This window comes from Crinia signifera, chromosome 4 (assembly GCF_055691185.1).
Source record: "Crinia signifera chromosome 4, ASM5569118v1, whole genome shotgun sequence".
Lineage (NCBI taxonomy): Eukaryota > Metazoa > Chordata > Amphibia > Anura > Myobatrachidae > Crinia > Crinia signifera.
In genome coordinates this window covers 304938015-304948026 of record NC_139220.1, presented here as the reverse complement: position 1 = coordinate 304948026, position 10012 = coordinate 304938015, and the positions used below count along the sequence as shown (strand labels likewise).

Genomic DNA, 10012 nt, shown 5'->3' with positions numbered 1-10012 from the left:
GTGACTAGTTATATGGTGCTTAGGTGTCTCATAGGCCTGCCTGATGTGTCAGCTCTCTTCTCCCAGGTATTGCTGCAGTTATTAATGTATTGTTGGGTGACGAGATATAAGCCCATGAAATTATAGCTCCTACAGTACCTTCAATCTCCCTATCTCGATATCCAGAAAGTATGAAACAGATCAGTTTGCTTTTCCTTTGTGTTAAGCAGTAATTTAGCTCATCAAATGGACTCTAGTGGTCACTTGTGAGGAGTAGTTAGGGTTTTTTATATAGATATAATCCCAGGTTATTTTTGCTAGTGGAAAAGGGGTATAAGTTACAATTGCTGCAACATTTGCTATGCTGAGTCTTATATGTATATAATGCTAAATAGTTCGGACACCTGCAATTGCCACATTTGATATCTAAAATAAAAATATCTGGTTTTATTGATGTGTAAATTGGGTTACAGCAAATATAAACATAGGGTAAAGCTAAACATAAAAAGTTGGAGTACAATCAGCCTCTAAATAGGTCAAAGTAATTGACATATATTAATATTACCCTAAAGGCCTATACACACTAGAAGATCCCCGCCGATTGATATTGGCGACTGCCAGGACCCGGATGGGAGGGAGCATCGGCAAGTGCATACACAAGGGGTGGAAAATGGTGGGCTGCAGCATAACCATCGTTAATGAGGTCTCCCTTGTCCAAACATGTTTGGATTAGGGAGCGGGTCAATAACGATACCAGGATCACTCATAGTTAATGATGTAAAGCGAGTACATTAGGTGTGTATAGGCCGTTAGACTTATATGTACTGGAGTACAAGTTAATTAAATTAAAGGAGATCCAAACTTTGTCAACATGTATTTTGTAATCAACAGGTCGACACAAACAATATATCAACACATTTTTTGAACATTTTTATACTTTTCCATCCAAGTGGACTGTGATTGGGAGGAGAGAAGTGTACCAAGTGGTAGCAGTAGCGGGGCGAGGAACCTGGCTTATAGCATGGCAAGTAACCGAGGTCACTAATTGGGATCCATATGTCATGTGTTGTATACTAGGGTATTAGGGGTCAGTAGTAGCGCCCCCTTGTGGCCGTGATAGTGGAAAATTATGTTTACATGTAATCAATTCTATTACTTCACCCTACACATTGCTTATTACACTACACTGGTGCAGATGAACAGCTATCAATGTTTCTTATCTCTAATCTTTAACCAGATTGATTTATATAAAACACTTGTTACATTCAGAAAATAAAAATGTCCTTACTTGCAAAAATATTGATGTGATACAAGTAATCTAACTTAACAAAATCCTGATACAATCAGGACCTCAGTGTGACTCCTCATGTGATTAATAAGTGATGAATTTCTAGCAAAACACTTGTTACATTCAGAGCAAGTAAATGGTTTCTCTCCTGTGTGAATCCTCTGATGTCGAAGAAGATGTATCCTCTGGGAAAAACACTTGCTGCATTCAGAGCATTGATATGGTTTCTCTCCTGTGTGACTCCTCTGATGTATAACAAGGTCAGATTTCTAGGTAAAACACTTGCTGCATTCAGAGCAATTAAATGGTTTCTCTCCTGTGTGTTGTCTCCTCTGATGTATAAGTTTGCATTTCTCGCTAAAACACTTGCTGCATTCAGAGCAATTAAATTGTCTCTCTCCTGTGTGAATCTTCTGATGTATAACAAGATGATATTTTTTGGAAAAACACTTGATACATTCAGAACATGCAAATGGTTTCTCTCTTGTATGAATCCTCTGATGTATTACTAGATGCAAACTTTTGGAAAAACATTTGCTACATTCAGAACATGCATATGGTTTTTCTCCTGTGTGACTCCTCTGATGTATAACAAGATGTGACTTCTGGGTAAAACACTTGCTACATTCAGAGCATGTAAATGGTCGCTCTCCTGTGTGACTCCTCTGATGGATGAGAAGTTCTGATTTATATGTAAAGCGTTTGTCACACTCAGAGCACAGATGTGGTCTCTCTCCTGTTTGACTCCTCTGATGTCTAAGAAGATGTGATTTACGTGTAAAGCTTTTGTCGCACTCCGAGCACAGATATGGTCTCTTTCCTGTGTGACTCCTCTGATGTGTATCAAGATCTGACTTCTGGGTAAAACATTTACTACATTCAGAGCATGTAAATGGTCGCTCTCCTGTGTGACTCTTCTGATGGATGAGAAGCTGTGATTTACGTGTAAAGCATTTGTCACACTCAGAGCACAGATGTGGTTTCTCTCCTGTCAGACTCATCATGTATTAGCTGAGAAACAAAGTAGCTACAGAAGGTTTCTTCTATCCATAAAATGAGAAGAGCTTTAGTGAAAGATTAATTTATGTCTGTAGGTGGCTTGATCAGAGAACAATGTTTCTTTTCACAGCGTCTTGTTAGTGAAAAGCTTGTTCATTTTTTGTCCTGAAAGAGAAAGTTTATTTTTAAAATGATAAAGATAACTGAGAATTATTTCTATTACATTACTAGTGTTACTTTATAACAAATTTGACCCAATAATTTACCATTGTTTTTATATTTATGTATGTCACCAAATTGCTATATCCCTGATTCCAGTCAAATGTGCAACATGCAGACCTCTATCATCCTGCAGCAGATACTGATACCAAGTATAATACCCAGTCACATGTGCAGCATGGCATGGAGACCTCTATCATCCTGCAGCAGTTACTGATACTGAGTATAATACCCAGTCACTTGTGCAGTATGGAGACCTCTATCACCCTGCAGCAGTTACTGATACGGAGTATAATACCCGGTCATATGTGCCGCATGGAGACCTCTATCATCCTGCAGCAGATACTGATACCGAGTATAATACACAGTCATATGTTCAGCATGGAGACCTCTATCATCCTGCAGCAGATACTGATACCGAGTATAATACCCGGTCATATGTGCAGCATGGAGACCTCTGTCATCCTGCAGCAGATACTGATACTGAGGTATAATACCCAGTCATATGTGCAACGTGGAGATCTCTGTCATCCTGCAGCAGATACTGATACTGAGTATAATACCCAGTCATATGTGCAGCGTGGAGACCTCTACCATCCTGCAGCAGATACTGATACCGAGTATAATACCCAGTCCTATGTGCAGCATGGAGACCTCTATCATCCTGCAGCAGTTACTGATACTGAGTATAATACCCAGTCATATGTGCAGCATGGAGACCTCTATCATCCTGCAGCAGTTACTGATACCGAGTATAATACCCAGTCATATGTGCAGCATGGAGACCTCTACCATCCTGCAGCAGATACTGATACCGAGTATAATACCCAGTCCTATGTGCAGCATGGAGACCTCTATCATCCTGCAGCAGTTACTGATACTGAGTATAATACCCAGTCATATGTGCAGCATGGAGACCTCTATCATCCTGCAGCAGTTACTGATACCGAGTATAATACCCAGTCATATGTGCAGCATGGAGACCTCTATCATCCTGCAGCAGATACTGATACCGAGTATAATACCAGTCATATGTGCCGCATGGAGACCTCTATCACCCTGCAGCAGATACTGATACCGAGTATAATACCCAGTCATATGTGCAGCATGGAGACCTCTATCATCCTGCAGCAGTTACTGATACAGAGTATAATACCCAGTGATATGTGCAGCATGGAGACCTCTATCATCCTGCAGCAGATACTGATACCGAGTATAATACCAGTCATATGTGCAGCATGGAGACCTCTATCATCCTGCAGCAGATACTGATACCGAGTATAATACCCAGTCATATGTGCAGCATGGAGACCTCTACCATCCTGCAGCAGATACTGATACAGAGTATAATACCAAGTGATATGTGCAGCATGGAGACCTCTATCATCCTGCAGCAGATACTGATACCCAGTATAATACCCAGACATATGTGCCGCATGGAGACCTCTATCACCCTGCAGCAGATACTGATACCCAGTATAATACCCAGACATATGTGCAGCATGGAGACCTCTATCATCATGCAGCAGATACTGATACCAAGTATAATACCCAGTCATATGTGCAGCATGGAGACCTCCATCATCCTGCAGCAGTTACTGATACTGAGTATAATACCCAGTCATATGTGCAGCATGGAGACCTCTATCATCCTGCAGCAGTTACTGATACTGAGTATAATACCCAGTCATATGTTCAGCATGGAGACCTCTATCATCCTGCAGCAGATACTGATACTGAGTATAATACCCAGTCATATGTGCAGCATGGAGACCTCTATCATCCTGCAGCAGATACTGATACTGAGTATAATACCCAGTCATATGTGCAGCATGGAGACCTCTACCATCCTGCAGCAGTTACTGATACTGAGTATAATACCCAGTCATATGTGCAACGTGGAGATCTCTGTCATCCTTCAGCAGATACTGATACTGAGTATAATACAATCTTTGAATGTTTCCATAGGAATTGTATGATCCCATACTTTGTGCAGGTGAGACATAGGGCCTTATTCTGATCGGATCGGTTAAACGTGCGTACGGTCTGTCACACCGTGCGTTTCCTGTACGCTCGCGGTGAGCGTAAGTCCGACCACAGAATGGACGGACGGTCACAAACACCGACAATGGGGAGTGGCGTTCACTTGAGCGTACACCACCGTTCACGGACGGATCTCCCTCTTAGCCACCGATACCTGGCGTACATCAGAGCGTACGCCTCCGTGCATGGATGGATCTCGGCCGTTTTCACACCGACACCTTCCGTATATCTGAGCGGTACGCCACAGTGCAAGTAGAAATTGAGTTCAAAAACATCCTTGTTGCTCTTAGATGTGGTTTATGTGTCTTTTTCCTAATCAAAAACTGGTATGATTGTGTTACAGTGAAAAAGTTGACACATGTCGACTTCTGTGAATTGAGTGTCCTGCTTTTTAAAGTATACAAAAACACTTTCTGAATGGGTGTAGATGGTTATTGCAGCATTGCTTATTACATTCAGGTGTATGTGTTTGAGTAGAAATCAGCGTTAATAAGCAGACCCAGGCTTCTGCTCTCATGCGGTATCTCTATGGGTGGTCATGAGCACTCTTTGGCGTCCGCCTGTTTTTGTGCCAAAATGCATGGCGTGTTCTCCGATCGAGGCAGTTGTGGCACCGTGCATTTTGTGTGCACACCCCCCATGTACTCCCATGTTTACGCCCAGTTTTCCTCATTATTCCGGCCGCTCCCATAAAAACGCCCACATGCCACCCAATGACCGTGCTCTTGTGGACAGGTATTTTCGCACAGAGAGACCCATCCGTGAGCGGTGTGAGGTCGCCGCACATGCGCATTGCAATAACTACGCATGCGCAGATGAAAAAAAAAACTGATCCGACCACGTACGGTCCCACCGCACCAAACAGAATAACCCCCTTAGAAACATAGAATGTGAGAGCAGATTGGAACCTTGCCGCCCATCTAGTCTGCCCCTGTCACAAAATGGAGACTGTCAGTGCTCCCCAGCCACACATTGCGTTACCTGCAGCGCTCTGTGAAATGCTGGCCATCATCTGGTGTCCTGCTGTTGCCTCTGAGGCATTTGGTTAAAGCAGCCCGGTATCCTGCTGCACATCCCTGTGGGCCCACCACGCTGGCCTTGGCACCAATCTTCTCCTTGGACAGTGCCATGACACTTCCTGGTCATCTGACCCTGCAAAACCCAGTCATGACTTACCCTCATGCAGGGGAATAGCTCAGCCAATCAGCTCACAGCAAGAGGTGTAAATCCCAGCTCAGGGAACAGAACCCTGTCAGTGCTTTGCTGTCTATCAGCCTGTAGTGGACTCCTGCTTATCTTTGCTTCCAAGATATAGTGCAATTATCAGCTTCAGCACTCCCTGACTCCAAGTGTTCATTAAGGATAGTTTATCTTATTCTCACGCTCCTTTAAGCGACAGTACAGATCCATCTGCTGCCTCACCTGGCTCTAGGCAATCCGGCTGTCCTAACCTGTTGGCGCTCCCAGCTTCAAGCAAGCTTGCTCCCTGCAGTGCTGATATCCCCAGCTTCAATCAAAACCTGCTTTATGCATTGTTGGAATACCCACCTTCAAGCAGACCAGTCTTCCTTTATTGCTGTGTCCCCAGATTCAAACAAGCCTGTGCTCCTGTACTGCTGGTGCCTCCAGCTTCAAGCAACACTGCTACCTGTACTGTTGGTGTCTCCAGCTTTGAGCAAGCTTGCTCTCCTGTATTTCTGGTATCCAGGGCAGGCGACAGGGGGGGTCAAGGGGGACAAGTGTGAAGGGCCCCAGCAATCTCAAGAGCCCCAGAGCTTCCATGCTCCATCACAGCTGCTAGCCTGTCAGGGATCCTCGCAGCCAGGCTGTCTACTGTGCACCATCTGTGTGTGGCTGAGTCTGACTGACTCACTGTGTGCCACTGCTGTCTACTGTGTGTGCACCCTGCTATTCGGTGCTCAGAGCCATCTACTCTGTGTGTGCACATGGCCTGTGGCCACAGGCGCACAGCCATACCCGCCACTGGTACTGTAGCCTCATTCTCTGGCTCCTGTACTTTATAGCACATGCGCGGGTCGTCTGTTCTGTGCCTGCTCGTAGTGCTCAGCATTCTTTTGTGAAAGTGACAGGCCAGCAGAAGGCAGCATCAGGAGCCAGGCCAGCAGGACTTTGAACAAGAGAAGTCTGCACCTGAAAGCAGGATCTGGAGCAGAGAAAGGTTAAATGAGACTCATACAGAAGACGGTTGTGTGTATTTGGTATTAGGTGGGGGCCCCAGAAATATAATTGTACAGAGCCCCAAGATTTCTGTTGCAAGCCCTGCTGGTATCCCCAGCTTTAAGCAACCCTGCTTCCATTATTGTTGGTGTCCCCAGCTTCAAGCAAGCCTGCATTCCTGCATCACTGGTGTCCCCAGCTCTAGGCAACCATGCACTCCTGCATTCCTGTATCACTGGTGTCCCCAGCTCAAGCAAACCTGTAATCCTGCATCACTGGTGTCCCCAGTTCTGAGCAAGCCTGCATTCCGGCATCACTGGTGTCCCCAGTTCTGAGCAAGCCTGCTTCCATGTATTGATGGAACCAACAGCTACAAAGAACTTCATGTCATTCAGCCATTGACTTTATTTCATTGTCATTAATTTCTTCATTCAACCATAGATACTTATCTGTAACCATATGCATGAATAAATCTTACATAAAATCTGCCAGCTTCTGTCATCGTGCATCCAGCCAACTGGGCATCAGCTCTCATCTGGGTTCACTAATAAACTCAGCCCTGACCACCCCTTCTGTTACATCAAACCCTATGTGTTGCTTATTTCTCTGTTAGGATAACCATAGGTCTGTCCCATGCATGTATAAATTGCTCTACTGTATTAGCTGCTACATTACTCATACCTCCCAACATGACCCGATAGAGGAGGGACACCATGCTCTGTTTCTGGACTTCCATCTGAATGTATGATTGCCAGCACATGTTTTAAACCGGTTAATTGATAAGAAAGGTGTTCTACACAGGTAATGGTAATCGTAAATGAAGGGTCATATTGGGAGATATGTTACTCATGTCCTGCCAGGAACCTTACATATGCATGCACGTTCAGGAGGAAGTGAGCGGGCATCTGGCATCCGGTGATCTCAGCTGCCTGTCCCTTGCATGTCTATCACAGCCGCATTAGCATGAGAACGCCCAGCATTGGTCAATTGTAAACTCAGCCCGGAGAAAACTAGAAACTGACATTGTGCCAGAGTCTACTGCACATGTGCCAGTCTCCAAGAACATGGCTGCTGCTTCTTGTACCTGGAGACTTCTCTATAGTGTATATATCTGTGTATACAGCTGCTGCACAATTCCCCAAGTGCTGGGATCTGGTGCTGCAGTGGTAATATGGGACGTTGGAGAAGTAAGTGTTATACATGTGGGCAGGGGGTGCAAGGTTATTTACTAACATTATGCAACAACTAAGTTATCCCAGCTGCTGCATATCTGGCTCATACTTACATTAATTTCCCTAATTCTTCATAAATATCTACCACTATAGGATAATGTGGAATCATATGTTGTACAGTGTAATATCTAGTTATTTTTAAATACAATATTAACAGATGAAATATAGAACAAATATAGAACACAGTAGTACTGTATATAGTAATAGTAGTATATCCTTTCATATAAATTTCTATGGTAATTCTATGTAACCATTCATAAGATAAAACAATTTCAGTATATATAACAAGAGAATATCTACAGAGGTTTATTCGTGTATCAGTATATTATTATGTATAATATAATTACCTTACTCTGGGGATCCTTCCTCTGTCTCTCTCTTACTCCTCTGTCCTCCCAGCTCTCCAACCAGTAACTGATCCAGCAGCTCCTCCATCAGCTCCCAGTGGCCTGATACATCCTATTTATAGTCGCTCCTCCCCATCTCTCCCCAGTAGTTCCCAGGATGCCCTGCAGGAATTCTCACACTGAGAGGTGACATGTAAATTAGGGTCACATAACATTAGTATACAGTCATTCACCACAGCAGCTCCTCCTACCCAGCTCCTTGTCTTGTAAATGAGGTGTAAATATTCCTATGGTCACTTACTACAATGGGAAATGCCAATTACACCCTGGCAGGGTAACACCTTGTATTGTAAATGAGGTGTAAATATTCCTAAAGCCACTTACTACAATGGAAAATGCTATATATATATATATATATATATATATATATATATATATATATATATATATATATATGTATATATATGGTACTCTTTACTTAGTGCGGCGCCCGTCGCGGGCATCGCGGGTACATTAATGTATGGCCGCGACGCGACCGACGCGATGCCCGCGATTTCCCATTGAAACCAATGTTAAACAGGGAAATCGTGTCGGTCGCGTCGCGGCCGGCCATAAATGCACCCGCGATGCCCGCGACGCGATGCTCACGATTTCCCATAGGGAACAATGTTAAAAGTCGCGATGGACCCGATTTTAGTGTTAAATGGCTCAATCCACCCGATTTGGCCATAGGAATCAATGTTAAATGGGCCACAGAGCCCATTAACCCTTAAATGTCCCCCCAAATTTTTAACGCCACCCCACGATCCACGCCAACCCGAAGCGTGGCGAGCGCAGCGGTACGCGTCCTCCGACCTTTTCATGCCCTACTATCCACGTCGGCGTGGTGTGAGAATATAATAGTGTGGCGAGCGCAGCGAGCCACCGAGCCCGAAGCGTGGCGAGCGCAGCGAGCCCCGCGAGGGGACGCGGATACCTTCACAGTTATACGCGTCCCCTTGCGGGCTTCACAGGTGTCCGTGGCGACCCGGACACCTGTGAAGCCCGCGAGGGGACGCGTCTACCTGTGAAGGTATCCGCGTCCCCTCGCGGGGCTCGCTGCGCTCGCCACGCTTCGGGCTCGGTGGCTCGCTGCGCTCGCCACACTATTCTATTCTCACACCACGCCGACGTGGATAGTAGGGCATGAAAAGGTCGGAGGACGCGTACCGCCGCCCCTCGCGGGCTCGCTGCGCTCGCCACGCTTCGGGTTGGCGTGGATCGTGGGGTGGCGTTAAAAATTTGGGGGGACATTTAACGGTTCATTGGCCCTATTTGGGCTGTGTGGCCCATTTTACATTGATTTATATGCCAAAATCGGGTCCATTGAGGCATTTAAGTGTAAAATCGCGGTCAATCAGGCTTTTTAACATTGTTCCCTATGGGAAAATCGCGGTGATCGCGGTCATCGCGGGCATCGCGACCATCCAATTTTACCCGCGATTACCGCGATCACCGCGATTTTTACCCGCGATGACCACGATTTTGATCGGTGGCGCCGTTCTAGGTAAAGAGTACCATATATATATATATATATATATGCACAAGACCGGCACTCCGTTTCCAGGTATCAGTTACCGGGGTGCAACTGCCAGGGAGAGGTATGTATACAGGGTACAGCGGCACTCACTCGGATTCAGCAAATAAATTACTACCAGTCAAGGCAATAAAGTGATGACGTTTCAGAG

At 45.1% G+C, this 10012-nt stretch overlaps 1 pseudogene across 1 annotated transcript; it reads right to left on the bottom strand.

Moving 5' to 3' along the window:
* Nucleotides 1-429: 429 nt before the first annotated feature.
* On the bottom strand, nucleotides 430-8170 carry LOC146075773 (uncharacterized; annotated as a pseudogene). The gene is made up of 2 exons (XR_014473624.1): nucleotides 5510-8170; nucleotides 430-2431 (listed from the first exon to the last, which is right to left on the bottom strand). The product of XR_014473624.1 is annotated as an uncharacterized LOC146075773 (transcript).
* Between the last annotated feature and the right edge of the window lie 1842 nt (nucleotides 8171-10012).